This window comes from Vicugna pacos, chromosome 23, assembly GCF_048564905.1.
Source record: "Vicugna pacos chromosome 23, VicPac4, whole genome shotgun sequence".
Lineage (NCBI taxonomy): Eukaryota > Metazoa > Chordata > Mammalia > Artiodactyla > Camelidae > Vicugna > Vicugna pacos.
The window spans coordinates 12,008,234-12,029,594 of NC_133009.1; the positions used below are offsets into that span (position 1 = coordinate 12,008,234).

Sequence of the window (21,361 nt, forward strand, 5' to 3'; positions counted from 1 at the left end):
TAGGTAAGAACTAATAAGGATTCGGTAGATCAATATGGCTTACCATCAGTATATCATCTAGAAAATTGTTTTCCCAACTGGTGATGATTTAATGATGAGACCACAAAGAAGGACTTCTGCTAAACCCATTTTCATCAGTCCCCTTCAGCACTATCTGATGCCTTTAGGGATTTCCGGCAAGCCAAGATGCAATTTCCTTTCTGCTTCAGCGAGCTTTTGCTCAAAACAACCAGCTGGGGCAAGGGAAAAAAACTTTGGTGATCATATAAGATAATGCATGTGAAAGTTCCTAACACAGTGCCTGGCATAAAATTTGGCATTGAAATATAAGTTTCCCCCTTTCTCCAATCTCTCACCTTACATGTAGATTATTGTTTTATTTATTTTGCTAATGCAGTAAAATGGATGGTAATGAGCAGACTTCCAGAGCATTTGTGTGGGCTAGCTAAGGTAGACATTTGTTTTACATGAAGAACAAGTTTAGAAGCCACTAGTCACCATCATGGATTTTTTTCCAAACTCTGTCCCTACCTATTTGATTCAATTTAACAAACATTTGTAAGCACTTAGATATCCTAAGTCAGACCTGGGCTGGGGAGTATAAGGATGAACAAGCAGGGACCCTGTCCCATGTGCTCACAAAACCACAGGCAAGCAGCTTCCAGATGCACATTTGGAGAGATGTAGGGAAGAAAAATGACTGAATGCCTACTCTCCAGGACAAGAGTTTAATTCATATAATCAAAGCATAATGAGACCAATGGTAGCATGCAAATATTGCCAATTAACCCACAAATGCCCAACTTTCCCACAAATTTAAAAATTACAGCTTTTCCACTATGGAAGGAAGCAAAGGCAGTGTCAACAAGAAAGGCAAGTTCTTTCCTTATTTTTGGAGGGGGTCAAAAGTCATCCCTGCTCCTTGAAATACGTCTATGAGATAGGTACTAGGTTTTAAAGCTAGGTCAGAAAAAATCTCATCATTTACGTACAGAGTAACACCCAATTCGAAAGTTAAAATGGCCTGTAGTTCAACGTCATGGCTAGAGAGCAAATGCAAGCAACAGTGAGGGAGCACAATAAATGCCTCCATTGATCAGGGTTAAGATATTCTCACTGCAAATCATAATCACTAGTTAGAAGGAAAGTTTCATTACAATTGTTAGTGCCTATCATGAAATTACAATACACCTAAATTTAAATTTTATCTTCTAACATCTCCCACAGGGGCCAAAATTAAGTCAAGTTCATGCAATAGTTCTTTTAACACATGAACCTATCCGTCGTTTAGAAACGTTTTGCCATCCTGCTGGTGATCAAGATGACCAGGAACAAACCATTCCATTAATATTCACATTTACCAATGTTAGAGTGTAGAGTGTAGCCAGTCCCCAAGCTCTAAGGGTACAGGTCAGGGATGAGGAGTTTAAGACCGAATGATAGGCTGGGCTAGATGCTGGAAGGCAACTGTCCTTGAAGATGAACAGTGGGTAAAATCACTGGGTAATCTCAACCCGAAGGGCATTCAAGGTTGACAATGTCCACCAATGTGGCTAAGAATTATTGAGTCAGGAATACCACAGAATTACAGGTTCATGGAAGGCAGAGGCCACATCTCATGAATCTTAATACTTTCTAATCAGGCTTAGCAAGGTACTTTATAGATAGCAGACATTCAATAAATGTTTGTTGAATTACATTACTCAATAGCAGATTTCTCCTGCCAATCATTTTACACCTAGAAGATGATCTGACATAAAGAATTGGAGGCATAAATGATACAAATCTTCCAAGGTTTGTGTCACTGGGTCACATGGTCATATATCTGCTTTCGCCTGATCTTTGTCTTAATAAATTCAATTCAATGCAGTAAGTATTTGATTTGAGTTCTGACAAGATTCAACAGTCCATACTAACCACCCACCAGTACAAGAGTGAGCGATCATTAGTGCCAAGAGTGATCTCCAATATCCCAATGTATTAGTCAGCTCGGGCTGCCAAAACAAACACCAAAGACTGGGTGGTAGAACAGAACAGAACAGAAATTTATTTTATTATAGTTCTGGAGGTTGGAAAGCCCAAAATCAAGGTCCAGCACAGTTTCTGGTGAGAGCTCTCTTTCTGGTTCACATGGCCTTTCTTCAGCACATGTATGTAGAGAAAGAATGATCTCTTGTCCTCTTTTTATAAAACCACCAATTCTATCAGATTAGGACCCCATCTTTACGACCTCTTATAACTCTAAGTACCCCCTAAGAGTGTTGTCTATAAATACAGTCACACTGGGGAATAAGGTTTCAGCATATGAGTTTTGGGAGCACATAATTCAGCCTGTAACATTCCACCACTAGCCCTGCAAAATTTATCTTCTTGCATCAAAATACATCAATTCCATTCCTATGGCCCTGAACATCTTAACTCACTCCAGCCATCAACTCTAAAGTTTAAAGTCCAAAGTCTTATCAAAATACTATCTAAATCAGATATGAGTGGGACTTGAGATACAATTCATCCCGAGAAAAATTTCTCTTCAGCTCTGAACCTGTGAAACCAGATAAGCTATGTGCTTCCCAAACACAATGGTGGGACAGGCATAGGACAGACATTCCCATTCCCAAAGGGAGAAATCAGAAAAAAGAGGGGTGGTGGGTCCCAATCAAGTCCAAAACCTAGTAAAGCAAATTCCACTAGCCCAAAAGTAATTCTCTTTGGTTAAATGCTGTGCCCTCTAGGCAGCCCCAGCTCAGGATGGGAGTCCTACCCCTGAGGATCTGCTAAGCCAGGTCCTGCCCCCAAGTTTCTGGGAGGCCCTGCACCCATGGGTTTTGCAGGACAGACCCACCCACAAAGCTTTAGGCAGAGGACATCTGACCTGGTCAAACTGAGGTGGTGGCCCTGGTGACCTCTGAATTGCCTTTAGGGTCATTTTTCTTCTTGAAGAACAGCACACATTTGTAGCCAAATAACTATCATTCTGTCTTCAAATCCAAGAAGTACAACAGCCTTCCTTCATTTTGCCCATTATCTGTTCCCTTTGGTTCAAGCTGCTGGTGTTTCTGCTCATACAATCCCCAAAACTCTGAGTGAGTGACAGTCCAGCCCTATTTTTGATGTTCACTTCAAATTCTTTCTCATTTTTTGCAATATGGATAGGCTGAGAATTTTCTAAATCTTCAGGATATAGTTCCTTTACTCTTAATTCCTTCTTCAATTCATCTCTCTCCTTTCTTTTAACTATAAGCAGTCAAGAGGAACAAAACACTTCTTCAACGCTTTGCTTAGAAATCTTCTCGGCTAAATATCCAGTTTTGTTGTTTCCAATTTCTATCTTCCACAAAACTCTAGAACACAGTTCAGTTAAGTTTTTGCCACTTGATGACAAGGAATTCCTTTCCTCCAGTTTCCAATAGCATGTTGCTCATTTCTGTCTGACACCTCACCAGAACTGCCCTTAATACCCGTATTTCTAGCATGCACCTCAAAACTCTTCCAGCCTCTACCCATTACCCAGTTCCAAAGCTACTTCCACATTTTTAAACACCTGTTAGAGCAGCACCCCATTTCTCAGTACCAAAATCTGTACTGGTCAGGGTTCTCAAAAGAAATAAAGCCAATAAGATAGATAGATAGAAAGAGATTTATTATAAGGGGTTGGCTCACACAATTATTGAGTCTAAGAAGTCCCAAGATCTGCAATCAGCAAGCTGGAGACCCAGAGAGCCAACGTGTAGTTCCAGTCCAGGTCTGCGGGCCTGAGAACCAGGAGAGCTGTTGGTGTCAGGTCCAATCCAAAAGCTGGCGCAATCAAGACTCAAGAAGAGCTGTCTTTTCAGTTCTGGTCCAAAGTCAGGAAAAGACTGCCAATGTCTCAGCTCATGCAGTCAAGCTGAGAGGAATTCCTTCTTATTCAGGGGAAGGTCAACCTTTTTGGTCTGTTCAGGCTTTCAACTGATTGGAGAGGGCCACCCACGCTGGAGAAAGTCATCTGCTTTACTCAGTCTACTGATTCAAAGGTTACTTTTATCCAAAAACACCCTCAAAGGCAACCCAGAACAACGTTTGACCAAATATCTGGGTGCCCAGTGGCCCGGGCAAGTTAATGCATAAAATTCAGCTATCATATCTATTTCCAGGAATTTCCTTATAAAACTGACATTCTCGGCCATCTATAATAAGCCCCATAGTTAGTTATTTTTTCAGTGATGGAACTCAATTTCACTGAGCAGTCAGGACCTTCTCTTCCTCACCTTGTGGATAACAACATACATCTGAGAGATGGATGGCCAGAGTACAGTCTGTAGCCATGCGGTACTTTTCTCTATGAAAAGTTAACTAGGTCCTTATGAGGCCCAAGCATGAAATTTTGGCTTTATAATAGTATACTGAATTCTTACTAACTGGGCCCCCTAGTCAATATTTTTTCTACTTTATGATTCTTCTCAGATAAAATAGTGATTCCTTAATTGCATGTCAGAGTGCCTTGCTAGGTGTTATGGAGGGTACAAAGATAAATAGTTAAGAGTTTCAAGCCTTAAAGAACTTAGAGTTTAGCAGGAGAAAGAAATGCTCACAAGTAATTACAATTCAAGGCAGAGGGAAGTAACTCTGAGAGGAAAAAAAAATGTTTAAGTAGCATGTTGAAAGGCAATGCAAGATTACTTCCAGATTGGAGGATGCCAACTGCTTCTTTAAAGATATGGGCATTGGAGCCTGGTCTTATACATATACAAACATGTGTGTCTGTGTGTTATGCGTGCATATTAAAATACACATACACTTGTACAGAATCCTATTAACATTCTACTACATGAATCCAATCAGATAGAATTTAAAATAATAGGGTATACACCAAAAGCTACACATCTCCACTGAGATGAAGAATTTCTATGAGAACACATTCTAATCATTATTACCTTCCTAGAGGATTTGAACTAGACCAGAGTTTGTCAAACCATGGTTTTAAGCATGATCAAGCAGTATTTTAGATAGTAGTTCAATATGTCAAACAAATAAAGAATAGTGGCTTAGATGGGAACTGAAGGGAGCCCCATCTGCCCTGAGCTTTCTTTCCGCTTCCCAAAGACCCCTGGGCTCTACAGAGCCCAGGGTGGAAACCCCTCGAGATGATCACCAAGTCTCTTCCTGTGTCACTGTCTATGATTCAAGTCTAAGTCTCCACGGAATGCTGCAGAGTCTAGAAGGAACAGCATGTTGTATGAGACTGAGAATCATCCATGGGAGTATTCCTTGTACTGGGGGAGGAAGCTGAACCATGTGAGAAGGAGGAAAGCAGATCATTTGTTCAAGGCCCAGAAAGAAAGGCTTTTGGAAAAGGAAGAAGAGAAGAAGTCAAGGAAGACATCAGCAGCAAGGGAGGAAAGAAAGTCATGTGTTTTTATCTAAGAGCATTTGGATCATGATTGAATGCAGAATCCAGAGATTAACTGCTGAATTGAAAGTGGGCTCCACAAGACTGAAGAAAAGGAACAAAACTGGAGGAATAACCCTCCCAGACTTCAGACAATACTAGAGAGCTACAGTAATCAAAACAGCATGGTACTGGCAAGAAAATAGACATATGGATCAATGGAATAGAACAGAGAGCCCATAAATAAGTCCACAGACTTATAGTCAATTAATCTTCAACAAAGGAGGCAAGAATATAAAATAGAGAAAAGGCAGTCTCTTTAGCAAGTGGTGTTGGGAGAACTGACAGCTGCATGTAAGTCAATGAAGTTAGAACACTCCCTCACTCCATACACAAAAATAAACTCAAAACAGCTTAAAGTCTTAAATATAAGACAAGACATGATGAACTTCCTAGAAGAGAACATAGGCAAAACACTCTCTGATATAAGTCTTAGCAATGTTCTCCTAGGGCAGTCTACCGAGGCAAGAGAACTAAGAGCAAAAATAGACAAATGGAATCTAATTAAACTTACAAGCTTTTACATAGCAAAGAAAACTATAAGCTATTTTGCAGCCTATGGAATGGGAGAAAATATTTGCAAATGATGCAACTGACAAGGGCTTAATTTCCAGAATATATAAATAGTTCATACAACTTAATAACAAAAAAATAAACAACCCAATCCAAAAATGGGCAGAAGACCTAAACAAGCAATTCTCCAATGAAGACATACAAATGGCCAACAGGAACATGAAAAAAAATGCTCAATATTGCTAATTATCAGAGAAATGCAAATCAAAACTACAATGAGGTATCACCTCATGCCAATCGAATGGCCATCATTCAAAAGTCCACAAATGATAAATGCTGGAGAGGGTGTGGAGAAAAGGGAACCCTCCTACACTGCTGGTGGAAATGTAGTTTGGTGCAGCCATTATGGAAAACAGTACAGAGATTCCTCAAAAAACTAAAAACAGACTTACCATATGATCCAGCAATCCCACTCCTGGGCATATATCCAGAGGTAATTCTAATTGGAAAAGATATATGCACTCCAATGTGCACAGCAGCACTATTTACAATAGCCACTACATGGAAACAACCTAAATGTTCATCAACAGATGACTAGATAAAGAAGCTGTTGTATATTTATACAATGGAGTACTACTCAGCCACAAAAAGGATAAAATAATGTCATTTGTAGCAACATGAATGAACCTGGAGAATGTTAGTCTAAGTGAAGTAAGCCAGAAAGAGAAATAAAAATACCATATGATATCACTTATACGTTGAATGTAAAAAAAAGTAAGAAGAAGGCACTAATGAACTCATCTACAAAACAGAAACAGACAGACATAGTAAACAAACCTATGGCTACTGGGTGAAAGAGGGTGAGAAGGGATAAATTGGGAGTTGGAGATTTGCAAATATTAACTATATATATAAAATAAACAACAAGTTTATACTTGTATAGTACAAGGAACAATATTCAATATCTCGTAGGAACCTACAGTGAAAAATATGAAACCGAATATATGTATGTATATGTATGACTGAAACATTATGCTGTCCACCAGAAATTAACCCTCTGTAAACTGACTATATTTCAATAAAAAAAAAAGAAAGAAAGAACGAAAAGGAAGGGAAAAAAAAGAAACGCGCTCTAAATACAGGCAGGCACATCACCCAAAGGCAGCTCTGCTAGCTGGGCCTAGGCAAAGCAGGGATTTCTGAGGGGCTTCAGGACACTAGCTCAGGTCCGATGCGGCAGCGCCAACAGCAAGCCAAGAGGCAGAACAACGCCGCTCTAATATCAGTGATTTGCAGTGAGTCAAAACCACAATAGCAGCTTCTCATGGGAAGAAAGGGAAAATGGGCATTGCTTGTCAGCGTCCAGGAGCAGAGCGAAAGCCCACTTTCTAGAGCCTATTCCAGCTCTTTAGAGCCTACTGGCCTCCAACAGCCATGTTCAGAGTCTCTCCTTTCATGCACAAAGAGGTCATTTCAAATCCAGGAAGTGAGAGACAGCTTTCTGCCTTCTAATGCCTACCAAATTGACCTTCTTGCTCACCTACAGGGCTGTTTAAAATCAGTCTTCCTGAAAGGGAACCCTCCTCCTACACTGTTGGTAGGAACGCAAACTGGTGCAGCCACTATGGAGAACAGTATGGAAGTTACTTTAAAAACTAAAAATAGAGCTACCATATGATCCAGCAATCCCACTCCTGGCCACATATCCAAAGAAAACTCTAATTTGAAAAGATACCTGCACTTCCAACATTCATAGCAGCACTATTAACAATAGCCAAGACATGGAAGCAACCTAAGTGTCCACTGACAGATGAACGATTAAAGAAGATCTGGTGTGTATACACACACACACATATACAACACAGTGGAATATTATTCAGCCATAAAGAGAAATGAAATAATCCCATTTGCAGCAATATGGATGGACCTAGAAATTATCATACCAAGTGACATCAGACAGAGAAAGACAAATATCATATGCTATCACTTATGTGCAGAATCAAAAAATAATACAAAGAATTTATTTACAAAACAGAAACAGACTCACAGACACAGAAAACAAAGTTATGGTTACCAAAGAGGAAAGTGGGGTAGGGATAAACTAGGGATTTGGGATTAGCATATATATATATATATATATATATATATATATATATAAAATAGATAAAAAACAAGAACCTACTGTATAGCACAGGGAACTATACTCAATATTGTATAATAACCTATAATGGAAAAGAATCTGAAAAAGAATACACACACACACACACACACACACACATACATACTGGGTCACTTTGCTGTATGCCTGAAATACTATAAATCAACTATACTTCAATTTAAAAAAAGAAAAATAAAAGCAGTCTTCCAGGCCCACATAGCCCCATAAGACAAAGCCATGTGCTGCCTGCTCTGGGACACAGAGAAAGGTGTCAGCCCAGCCCTCTCTCTGGTCATGGTGCTGCCGGCCTGTGGACATCTGTGACTCTTGAGCCCCAGGAGCTCCCAGTTAACAGAGGACATGCTGTCTTTTCCTTTACAGTGTTCTCAGTCTGGTGTGACCAGGTACCTCATTTGGTACTTTCTCTAATCCTGACCTAAGCCATAACTCTAACAGCAAAAAAAAATCTGTCAGCCCATCAGTGAGGTAAGAAAGCTGTGTTCTCTAAATAGAAGTCACCAGAACTGGAAAGTGAAGTGAGCACTGCATTTGAGAGTCAGGAACGAGATTAGCATCCTAGCTCCTGCCATTCACCAGGTGGGTGACTTGGAGCAGTCACATCACCCTTCAGTGGCCTCAACTGGGATTACAATACCCACCCCCAAATCAATAAAGATTTATTGAGTGCCTGCCTCCTATGTGTCAGGAATCATGCTAAAGGCTAAGGATGCTCTGGTGAACAAATCAGACTTGGCCTTTGTCCCCACACAGCTTAAAGACTAGCAAGGGAGAAAGAAACTAAATCAGTAAAAAACAAATGTATAATTATAAATTTGATGTGTTCAGAAGGATAAAAAACAGTGTGTTAGAAAGAAAGCAAGACGGGGTAGAGGGTGGACTCTCCTCCACCTAGGAAGTAATAGAAAGCATCTCTGAGGGGAGGGATGAGGAAAAGCCGCTAAGACGACAGTGGAGAAGGGGATTCCAGGCCAAAGGAGCATCACTGGCAAAGGCTCAGAGGGAAGGAAGGGCTTGGCACATTTAAGAACTCAAAAAGGCTCAGGTGTGTGGAGCTGGGAGCTTGGGGAATAAGGAGACTATGAGACAGAAGGCTGGGGAGCTGGCTGGCTGAGTGAGGTAACTCCTTGAAGACCCAGTGCTGTGCTGAGCACAGAGTAGGCCCTCAGTTAATACGAGTTCCACATAAATGCTTTGTCTGGCTGATAGAGTACATTTTAATTTATAATCTAATTGATTTCTAAGAACCCTTCTAGTTAAATGATTCTGGTCCTCAATTTACTGAGAAAAAAAATCTAAGAGTCCCTTGTCCTTTATAAACCACAAATTACAAATACAAAAAAAATAAAGAAAGAAAAGAAAGAAAACAAAAAGCTAACAGAACCCTTGTGGAAAGGGAACTCCACCCTTAGAGCCACTATTCCATCCACCCAGAGTAAGCATGCACTATTTAAATGCTCTTTGGGCAAACATGCCTGGTCCAAGGGAGGCAACAAACGCTTCTACATCTCCCAGCATCCTGCAAGGTTAACAGCATTTCCCAGGTCCCTTTCTTTCATGAAGAAACATTAACCTCACACATCAAGAAAAAATGGTGAAAATTCTTAGGTATCCCATTAAGAAGACTCAGTCAAAAGCAAGTTAGATCATTCTAGGCACAACAGCATTCATTTATGCTCAAAAGAATAAAGCTTCACAACCACTTCTTATCTGAGTGATGTGTCCTCTTTGGGGAACCATGTCTTCTTTCTCTAGTTGTAACACGTCCATCATTCAGTGGCTCCACTGGTGGTTATCAACCATGAATGCAGAGCCACTGAAAACGCAGGATTAAAAACCAATAAAACATTCATTTTGCCAGGGAAACGTCTGTCAGCTGTGATAGAGCAAGGGATTCGGAGTGAGACACAGCGAGATCCAACCTGCAGCTCTGCCACTGACTGACCACATGAACTTCTGTTCCCTTCTGAGTCTCGGTTTCCTTTTCTGGCACACAGAGATAACACCTAGCTGGCAGGGCCTCTGTGGCTTTAAAAAAAGATCGTGTCTAAAAGGCCCTAGCCCTGTGTATGGAGCATAACAGGCACAAAACAACAAAAGGCCAGGTTTGGAAGGAGGCACACATTTGGGACATAGCAAAGCCCTTCCCAGCAGGACTGCTCCCTAGAGGCCTGGCCACCAACACAGGTGACAAGTAGGAAGGATGAGAGCTCACCATGAGAGACCAAGCCCGCAGAGCTCACCAGTGTCAGGAATTTTCCACCAGACCTCAAATCTCCCGGGGACTCTGTCCTACGGGACAACAGGGGGACCAAGGGCTCCTGGGTGGGCAAGGGCACCAGGGAACCCCCCAGAGCCCAGACTCAGCCTCACTGAGAACCAGAGAAGCATTTACCTTTAAGAGCTTATAAAGCTATAACTGTCCCTAGCCCCATGTCAGAGAGACACAATTTTGGGGAGATTCTCAGGTTTTGCTACCACCCTGGCTCACATCTCTTTTGCCAGATGAATCCACTGTTTGTTATTCCTGTCTTTCTGACCAATACCCCGTCTAAATTCTGCTGACAGACCCAAATCATCCTGGTTAAAGTCAGTCCAATTCTCTTTTGCCTCTTGTGAATCCTTCATCTAGCATTTCCATTCTTCCTCCTGGTGATGGATGAGTCTGAGTCCATATCATTTTAATATCCCTAACACTAAAGGGGTTGATCTAGTTAAAAAATGAGTCCACAACTTGCTGAGCAGCCATCATGAGCAAAGCTCACCCTCTCGAGTTGAAGATATTTATGGACAAGAAGTTATCACTGAAATTAAATGGAAGCAAATATGTCCAAGGAATATTGCAGGAATTTGATCCTTTCCTGAATCTTGTGATAGATGGGTGTGTGGAGACGGCAGCTGGTGGGCAACAGAACAACACTGGAATGTGGTAACACAAGGAAATGGTAACATCATGTTAGAAGCCTTGGATCGAGTATGAACAATGGCTGTGTTCACCAGAGAGATCAGCTGCTTCCACATGTCCCCTCCCCACATTTTACGACAATAAAAACTGGGTCATGTACATTTTCTTATTGAACTTTTTGTTAAATAAACTTCTGTAATAGTCAAAAAAAAAAGAGACCAGAAGTCTTATTTAGTGGTCTAATGTGTTTTATATTCTTGGTAAAATAACCAAGGGTGAAAAATCACATTATTCCAGAAAAAGAATATGAAAAGGTACATGTATGATTGAAACATTGTGCTGTGCACTAGAAACTGACACAACATTGTAAACTGACTATACTTCAATTTTAAAAAATCACGTTATTCCAGAAATGTGCGACTTATTTATATGATTCTATGTAATATAGGAAAAATTTAGCAAACGATCAATAACTGGAAGAAAGGAGCAATTACATTTGGAATTCACATTAACTTGAAATCTACAAACCTGATTCTATATAATAAAACAATTGACTCTCCTCCCAATCTCCATTTATTATCAAGTCATAGTGAGAGAATTTTTACTTCATTTCACAGAATAACAAAAATAGGAGGAGCTGCCCCTCAACTTACAAATGAGGGAATCAAGGCTCAGCTAATTCATCTAGTCCAAGAGGAGAGGGAAATGATCATGGCTGGATTTCAGTCTGGTCAAGAACAATGAAAAGGAAATGGGGCTGGACCATCCACAACCATTGCAGAATGAGAAGGACGATGGCAGAGCTTACATCTGGGAGGCCTGGAGACCAGACTGGCAACTGGTGGCTGAACACCAGTCATAACCAGAGACAACTGAGTGTATCACTGACCTGGCGCCAGTCCATCACAGTCCAAGTTGTACCTCCTACCAGCCTGTACATATATGGGTAGAGGGAACTGAGCAATTATCCTTAGCCCTGGCTTTAGCATTATGACAAACTCAAGGAGGGGAAGTGCTAACTCAAAGAACAGACTCTTAGCTAATGCTAAAAATGCCTTGGAATCACCCCTAGCCTACCTTTGCAGTTTCTCTTGAAAAGGCTGCCCTCCTTATTCATTTTGACCTGACCCGAGGTTCCAACTACTAGGTATAAAATAAATAAGATACGAGGATGTAATGTACAGAACAGAGAATATAACCAATATGATAATAACTCTGAATGACATATAATCTATAAAAATATTGGATCACTATGTTGTACACCTGAAACTAACAAAACATTGTAAATCAACTGTACTTCAATTTTTTAAAAAGGAATAAATGAAGGTCTGAGGCCTTCCCAGCACTCCACAAATCACACCATGAGAATGGATGCCTACTTTATTTATGCATGAGGCCAGACCTTTGGATGAAACCAACATGTACCACCCAGAGATCCGAGCCTAGATCAAGAAGGTTTGCTGGGATATTTTCAATAGTTAAGAGACAGGGCTAGTGAGCGTTCCTTCATGCTTTACCTAAACATCCATCCATGAGCATTCACTTATGTGATAGGTATACTGTGCTAGGTGTTTGGCATACAAATAGGAATAAGACCTAGTCCCTCCTCTTGTGGGAAGGGCGACATTAAAGAAGCACTGAGGGAACAGAGAGGAGAGGTCATTATCCTAGCTTGGGGAGGCCTCAGCTCACTGCCGACTGGCTGAACCTCTAAAACATATAACCCGACAGGAGTGTCTCCTTCCTCTACTCAGATTCCCTGGAGCCAATGGGGGCTGTCTGGCAAGAAAACAAAATGCTAATGGAAGGTGGGAGAAGGGACTTTCAGGGTATGCGTGTTGAGTTAGGCTGTGATGACCTAGGTTGGAAGGTTCACAAAGGAAGCAGCCAGCAATACCAATTTCCCATGAAAGTAAGGGATGGCCAAGAGAACTTCTTTGAATCCATGGAGAGCTTCCAGGAAAGGAAATTCTAATTTCAGATCTGCCAAGGGGCAGAGAGGCCTGATCTGAGTTACCTGGTGAGCCTATCAGTGCATCCCCTGAGCTATGCTCTCTACCCAGCAGGGTCCCGGGCACATGCTCTACCACTGCAGAGCTATATGTGCCAGGTCTGGACCAAGTATTTTCATATGACAGCTCATTAATTTATCCTCACAATAATACTACAAGGTAGTTTATCATTATTCCATTTTGTATCTGAAATGGAGCTCAAAGAGTTTAGATAACTTGCCCACAGTCATGCAGTTTTTAAGCACAGAAACAGTATCAAATCCAGATCTAAATCTGTTAACAACTCACTCAGACTCAGAATTGATCATCTTTCCAGAACATTATGTGGCATACAAAATGATCTTCAGTTCTAGGGTAGCAGGAACAAGGTTTTAGAGAAAAAGGCAGCCTTTTATTCAACAGAAATTGTTCATTTGATGCCTCAATGTTCACAGTGTACACACAAGGACACAGCTAAGCCTTGCAACTCATAAATGCTGTTTCTCTTGCTAATGAATGCATTTTGTGAAATAAAGAAAGGCTTTGCAAAGCAGTCCCATGCCATCCAGATGGGATGGAAGCAACATGTGGGGGCTACCCTGCTGGTCCCTCCCTGGCTCTCTCTGCCCTCGTCACGTTTCTCAGAGTGGGAAGAAGGACACAGCTAAGAATCTCTGTTTCTCAAAGTGGAACAAGGCGCCTCTCTTATTTCCCTCAACCCCTTTAGATACTTTTTATTTTGAAATTTAGTGTGTGGGGCAAAGCACAATCAAGTAAGAGGAGGGAAGGAAGGCCCATTTTGATCTTTACTGTTACTCTCCCTCTCAGGAAGCTGACAGATGCTAAATATGAATCAAGTAAGTATTTTAAAGCCCATATTTCATTTTTTAAAATGCATATATACCAATAAAATTCAATGGGGAAAGAAGAGCCTTTTTTCAACAAATGGTGCTGGGACCACTGGATAGTCACATAGAAAAGAATGAAGCTGGACCCTTTCCTCATACCATAATCAAAAATTACTCAAATGGATCACAGACCTAACAATAAGAGTGAAAATTAAACTCTTAGAAAAAAATATCAGTGTATATCTTCATGACCTTGGGTTAGGCAAAGACTTCTTAACTATGACACCTAGTGTATAAGTAAAAAAAAAACTAGATTATATGAAAACTAAAACTTTTGTGCTGCAAAAAATGCCATCAAGCAAGTGAAAACACAACCCACAGAATGGAAGAAAATATCTGTGAATCACATATCTGATAAGGGATTTATATTAATAATATATAAAGAACTCTTACAACTCAATAATAAAAAATGACAACTTAGTTACAAAACAGGCAAAGGAACTGAGTAGACATTTCTCCCAAAAAAGATAAGCCAGTGATCAATAAACACATGAAGAGCTGTTCAACATCATTAATCATCAGGGAAATGCAAATCAAAACCACAATGAGATACCACTTTACACCACTGGAATGGTGATAATCAAAAGGCAAGTGCTGGTGATGTGGAGACAGTGTAAATTGCTGGAAGGAATGCAAAATGGTGCAAGTGGGAAACAGTGTGGTAGGTTCTCAAACTGTTAACCACAGAGTTATCCTATGACCCATCAATTCCACTCCTAGGTTTATACCTCAAAGAACTGGAAACATATGTCTACTCAAAAACTTGTCCATGAGTGTTCATAGCAGCATGATTCATAATATCCAGATAAAATGTAAACTGCTTGTATGTCCATCAACTGATGAAAGGATAAATAAGATGTGGTATATCCGTACAATGGAATATTAGTCAGCAATAAAAAGAAATGAAGTACAGATACATGCTACAACATGGATGAACTTTGAAAACAGTATTCTAAGTGAAATAAACCAGTCAGAAAGCTATATTTTGTATGGCTTAATTCATATAAAATGTCCAGAATAGGCAGAGGAAAAGGGGGAGAGGGAGGGAGAGAGAGAGAAAGAGGGGAAGTGGGTTAGTAGTAGCCCTATTAATCTAATTAGGGCTAAAAGATGTGGGATGAAATAGGAAGTGACTGCAAATGGGTATAGGATTTCTTTTTGGGGTTATGAAGATGTTCTAAAATTAATAATAGTGGTGGTTTCACAACTCAGTGAACAGTCTAAATACCATTTAATTGTATGCTTTAAATGTGGGAACTGTATGGTGAGTTTTATTTCAATAAAGCATATATACATATGTGTGTATATTACACATATGTATACTTGTATAAACATTTCATATAAAATCTGGACACTATCAAGAATGGAATGAAGCACCTACAGGCGCTCTGCTTCAGCCTGCCGTACGGTTTGTGTGCCAGAGGTAGACTGAAAAGCAACTAAATCCTGATTTAAAAAAAAACACTTTATTGGGGTATCATTTACATGTGACAAAATGTTCCCATTTGAAGTTTAGGGTTTGATGAGTTTTGACAAATGAAACCACCAGCACAATCAAGATGGAGAACATTTTTATCTCCAAAAGTTCCCTTGTGCATCTTTATCTATGCCCCGGTGCCCAGCCCCTGGCAACTACTGATCTGCTTTAGGTCATTGTAAGATAGTTTTGTCTTTTCTATAATTTTATATAAACTAAATTACACAGTGTGCACTACTTTGGCTTTTAAACAAACACAACCTAATATATTTCATATTTAGCCCTGTTGCCATGTGTACCTCCAGTTTATTGCTTTTTTATTGTTGATAGTATTACCCCATATGAATATATTACTATTTCTTTATCCATTCATCTGCTTATGAACATTTGATATTTTCCTGATTTGGGTTATTGTGAACTTTAATGTACAAGTTTCTGTGTGAACATCTGTTTTCAATGCTCTTTGGTAAATGCATAGACGTGGAAACACTGAGTATTATGGTAAGTGTATGCTTAACTTAATAAAAAAACTGTCAAACTGATTCCCAAAATGTTCTAGCCACAGATTAGGATAATGTGGCTGATAAAGGATTTGCATCCAGGATATATAAAGAACTCATACAACTCAGTAATAAAAAGTCAGTTCAATTTTTTAAATAGGCAAAAGATTTGGACAGACATTTCACAAGAGATCCATCAATGGCCAAAAAAAGCACATGAAAAGATGCTCAATTTACTTAGTCATCAAGGGAATGTAATTTAAAATCACAATGAGATACCCACTAGGATGGCTAAAATCAAAGACTTCAACCCTCACACATTGCTGGTAGGTGTGCAAAATGGCATGAACATTTTGGGAATCACTGGTCTTATTCCTTCATTCTCCTGAGCAGTATTATTATCCGCACCTCTACAATGGCCTTATGATGGGGTAATGAAGTTGTCTACTCCTTCTCTTTGGACTTGACCATGTGACTTTATTTGAAAAGTAATATACTAAAACATTTACCATGAACAAAGGCTTGAAATGTGCTTGCATAGCTGGGATTTCCCTTTTGCACCCCTGTCTTTTGCCATGAAAGGAACATGCCACTGGTTCAAAGGCATGCAAAGAAAAGGGAAGACAAAAATAATATATGAAATGATTAAGGAGAAATCCCTCCAGATACAGCAGATGGTATATAATCATAAAGAGATTTGTGATCATGAAAGATTAAAATCAGAGAATTTTAAAAATTCAAATAGACCAACAACCACAAAAAACACTGAGGTAGTAGTAAAAAGTTTAGATAAAATAGTAGTAAATATCATTCAGATAAGCAGAATTGATAGCTTCTGATTCATTTTTTTTTAAAGCTTCCAGGTGATTCTCATGTGCAGCCAGGTGTAAGAGTCACTCCTCTAAATCACTTGCAATGGTTTTACTCCCCTGGATGGGGGGTGGGCTAGGCTTCAGCATGTAATATGATTCTAGCCAATGAGGCACAAAAGAAAGTCTGCTGAGGGTGGAGGTGGACGCTCTGGGGGAAAATTTCTTCTCTTTTAAAAGGTGTCAAAGGAAAAAAAGTTGTCTTCTATTTCCGCTGGGCACTGTAGTACCTCGCATGTGAACCCTGGAATTTTGGCAGAGGGTGATGCCAATGTGGAAGATAACAAAGCAGAAAGATGGAAGGAACCTGATACTGCCAATGAGCCATGGAATTAAACAGTGTTGCAGAAGCTCTATGATGTTAGGGCATCTTATAACGTGAAATGATAAACTTTCCCAGTGTTTAACCCAATTGGAGTTAGAAATTTTTACTTATAGCTGGAAGCGTCCTAACTGATGACCAAATAGGATTTATCACAGAAATGTAAGAACTCGTCAATATTAGATAACCTAGCAAACACACCACACTTCCATCTATATGTACTCCAGAAAAACTCTCCCAAAGATCCTATGGAAACACAAACAAGGATATTCACCACAGCACTGCTTGTGGTATCAAACCATGGGAGGTAACCTAAGTCCATCACTCGGGGACTAGATAAGTAAAATGCAATTTTGTGTAGCACCGCATCTCTGCAGAATTACATCAGAAGCAATAGATTTCTATCACATTACTAAAATTTTTTAATTAATTAAAAAAATTTCCATATATTTATATATAGCAGCAAAGATATACTGCCAAAGACCACAGTGTTGAATAAAACAAAAAGAAAACATGACATTTATAGCACAATACCTTTCACGTAAATTAAACAGATAAACACACCCCAACATACACACAATCCCTGCTATGTGCTTCTCAAGGACACACATATCTAGATACACACGTAGAAGGTAAAATGGGGGTTAAAGGGGAAAAATAACAATAATCAAAAGAGGACCTTGACGTATCAAGGCTGCGAGTACTCCATACTCTGGGAGTTTGAGTAACTCAACTCTCTCTACCTGAGATAAGGAGAAAGAGAGAAGGAGGAGAGGGAGGAAGAAGGGAGTGAATGAAGGAAGGAAGCGGAACAAACACCTGTCAATGTAATTCATCACATTAATAGACTGAAATATATATTCTTCTCAAGAGATACAGAATCAGCATTCAATAAAACTTACCACGAATTACTCTTAAGAAGCCAAGATGAGAAAAGCACTGCTTTAACCTATAAAGGGCATCTATCCAAAACCTAGAGTCAACATTATTCTCAACAGTAAAACCTAAAAAGCTTTATCTTTAAAATCAGGAACAAAGGAATAAAATATGACTACTACCATTGAACAGTATACTGAATGTCCTAAAAATTCAGTAAGAACACAGAGCAATAATGATTAGAAAATAAGAGTTAAAACTGTATGTGTAGATTATATATACATATATATCTACAGAGAAAGTCCAGGAAAATCATCAGAAGATGCTAGAACTAATAGAAGGGTTCAGGAAGGTTGCTGGATATAAAACCTATATGCAAAAATAAATAACATTATTTCGAGAAGCAATATCAATTAGAAAATTTAATAAGTTAAAAAAAAGAGACATTCACACTACAAATAAACAGTATAAAACATCTAGGAATAAATCTCATAAAAATGGGGAGAACATTTATGGGAAAAATTACCAAATCTGTATCACAAGAAATTTGCTTAAATTCTTGAATAAATGGGGAAATAAAACATTATGATAAGACTCAAATTATTAAAACATTAAGCAAACTCCCACGAGTTTTTAGGACAGTTTAACTGATTTTAAAATTTCAATGTAAGAAAAACAGTAGCTGAATAATGAAGATAACTTTTTAAGAAATGTTTTAAGAACAGCAAAGAAAACTGAACTGCTGTTTAAAACATACTGAACATCTACATGAAACATGTTTATGCACTGACAGACACACAGATTGGTAGATCGAAGAACCCTGGAAACAACTGTTTGGAATCTCAAATATAACAAGTACAAAACTGAACTCCTCATCTATCCTTCCCTCCCTGCTATCCTAAACCTATTCTTGCCTAAAATGGGTTTCCCCCAATTCCCTAAGATTCAATTCCTCACTCCGCCGCAGATGGGGATGGACCATCTATTCCATCCCCTAACATTGTACTGGGATAGCCAGGGGTAACGGGGCCCATGGGGAAAACTGACATCTCCTCAGTGCTCTTCTCCCCACAACCAAAGAGGTTCCCTTAGGCTCCCCCATCTCTGTGGGCCCTTTGATTTTACGGGCTTCTCTGGAGAGGCATGAAAGGCAGCAGCACTTAACGTCCACAAACAAAAGAAGGAAATCAGTGCAATTTCAAGGAGCATCAAGGCAACCCGGAGCACAAAGTCCCCAGCTCCATGCGAAGGACATCTAGCTTTCTCTTGAAACCCTTCAGTGCCCTTACTGTAACTTAGCATCATTACACCCCTCTAAGTGCCTGGCCAAATGCAGGCACAATTTGCTGTGCCTCCAGAGGGTCACAGTAAAAATCAACTCAAAATGGATTAAGTGCACCAGCTCGTCCTCTCCATCCCTCCTTCCCCAGCACTTAACCCCGAGCTCTCAGCCTGAGTTAAAGTTGCCAAATCACTGGGGGATTCCTCTTTCCTGAGGGAAATTCTAAGTCAATTTAGGATGCACCTTCCCCCCTGAACTTCAGGGTAAAAATGGCTAGCACCACTAAGCTTGATTTCCGCAACTTGCGAGTCAAGATGAACGACCTGCAGGACGTGCTACTTGCTATTAGAGGCAGAAAGGTGCTTTCTTAAAGTTTAGTTATGTCATCCCTAATTAGAGGTGTAATTGATCTACTCATTTGCATGAGAAGAAGAGAGAAGGGGGCATGGGAAGGGGCATGAGGGAGGGCAGGAGCTGGGGCTGCAGAATCAGAAGCAGGACACTGAGTGCAGCCTTGCAGAGAGTCTCATCAGTACATAAATCAACCACGAAAGCAGCTCCGCGGCCCAGCTCCATGGGGGCATGAAGGAGCTGCAGTGGCCATCAAAGTCTTCAGCTAAGCAGGACACCAGATGCCCCATTTCCCACACCTGCATCAAGACCCACCAGCTTCACTGGCAACAGCACTGACAATGAGGGGACCTCATCACCACCCAAGAGTTCCTCCCCCCATCTATGCCCATTTTCTCACTGCATCATTCCACACACATTATTTATTTCTTCTGCAAATAACTGCACAACTTCAAGGTGCTTATTGCTATATTACCTTCTAAGGAACATATACAAGATGTTTAGAGCCTGTGTACCCACCGGAAACCCACCAATGGGAATAGTTACTACTTATGTATTTATGTATTTGTTTATTTCCATTGAAGTACAGTTCATTTACAGGACTTGTTAGTTCCAGGTACACAACAGAGTGATTCAATTTTTTTTTTTATAGATTACACTCCATTTAAAGTCATTACAAAGAGTGGCCATATTTCTCTATGCTTCAATATATCCTTGTTGCTTACCTATTTTATACATAGTAGTTTGTATCTCTTAATCCCATACCCCTATCTTGCCCCTACCTTCTCTCATTGGTAACCACTAGTTTGTTCTCTTTATCTGTGAGTCTGTTTCTGGTTTGTTATATATACATTCATTTATTTTATTTTTTAGATTCCACATATGAATGATAATATACAGTAGCTGTCTTTCTCTGACTTATTTCACTTAGCATAATTCTCTACAGGTTCAAACATGTTGTTGCAAATGGTGACATTTCATTCTTTTTTGTGGCTGAGTAATATTTCATTGTATGGATACACACACACACAACATATCTTCTATATCCATCTCGGTGTGGATCCTTCTTACAGCCTTGGTTGTACAAAAATGTACAGAAGTGTTAAGTGGAAAAGTTCCAGTCCCCATTAATTTTTCAGTGAGAATTATTCCACATGTAGATGCATTTTTGATGTGTTCACGGGAGGAGGTAAGTTCTTTGTCCTTCTACTCTGCCATCTTGATCTTCCTCTCGTTACTACTTATTTAATTTTCTTTCACTACCAGATGGCAGGGACCTTGTCTGTCTTGCTCATCACTGAATTCCCAGTAAAGAGACTGCCTGGGACACAGGTGGTAATGAATGAATGAACAATCCCTTTCCTCTTGTTATTGACAATATAAACCAAACATACAAATACATGAAAATTAATAAAATGCATAAATAATGAAGTCACTTCATTCTGTTCCTGAATTATAATCTGGTACATAAATTTAATACTGTATTCAGTTACTTATATATGTTGGCATCTTTGGACTTTATGTAATCTCCAGCTAAAAGAACTCCTTCAGACACCGTTAAGAAGCAGTGCCCAAAAGAGGTGGTTTTCCTGGCTATATTTAGTCATTGGCACACATATCAAGCAATTAAGCAATATTCTTACAAAATAGCGATTGGGCAAAGTCCATCTCCATGTGAATATGAGAGAAAGAAGTTAAATTCCTATTGAAGAAGAAGAAGTCCTCAGGAGAGGTTCAGGGAAAGCTAGCTCTGGAAGGAATCA

General features: G+C 39.7%; 1 protein-coding gene and 1 pseudogene across 1 annotated transcript in view; one reads left to right on the plus strand and one right to left on the minus strand.

The window, feature by feature from the left end:
- Positions 1-21,361, minus strand: part of KCNH1 (potassium voltage-gated channel subfamily H member 1) — a 329,150-nt gene that overhangs the window by 137,029 nt on the left and 170,760 nt on the right. The window lies entirely within an intron of this gene.
- On the plus strand, positions 10,868-11,097 carry LOC107033059 (small nuclear ribonucleoprotein G pseudogene; annotated as a pseudogene).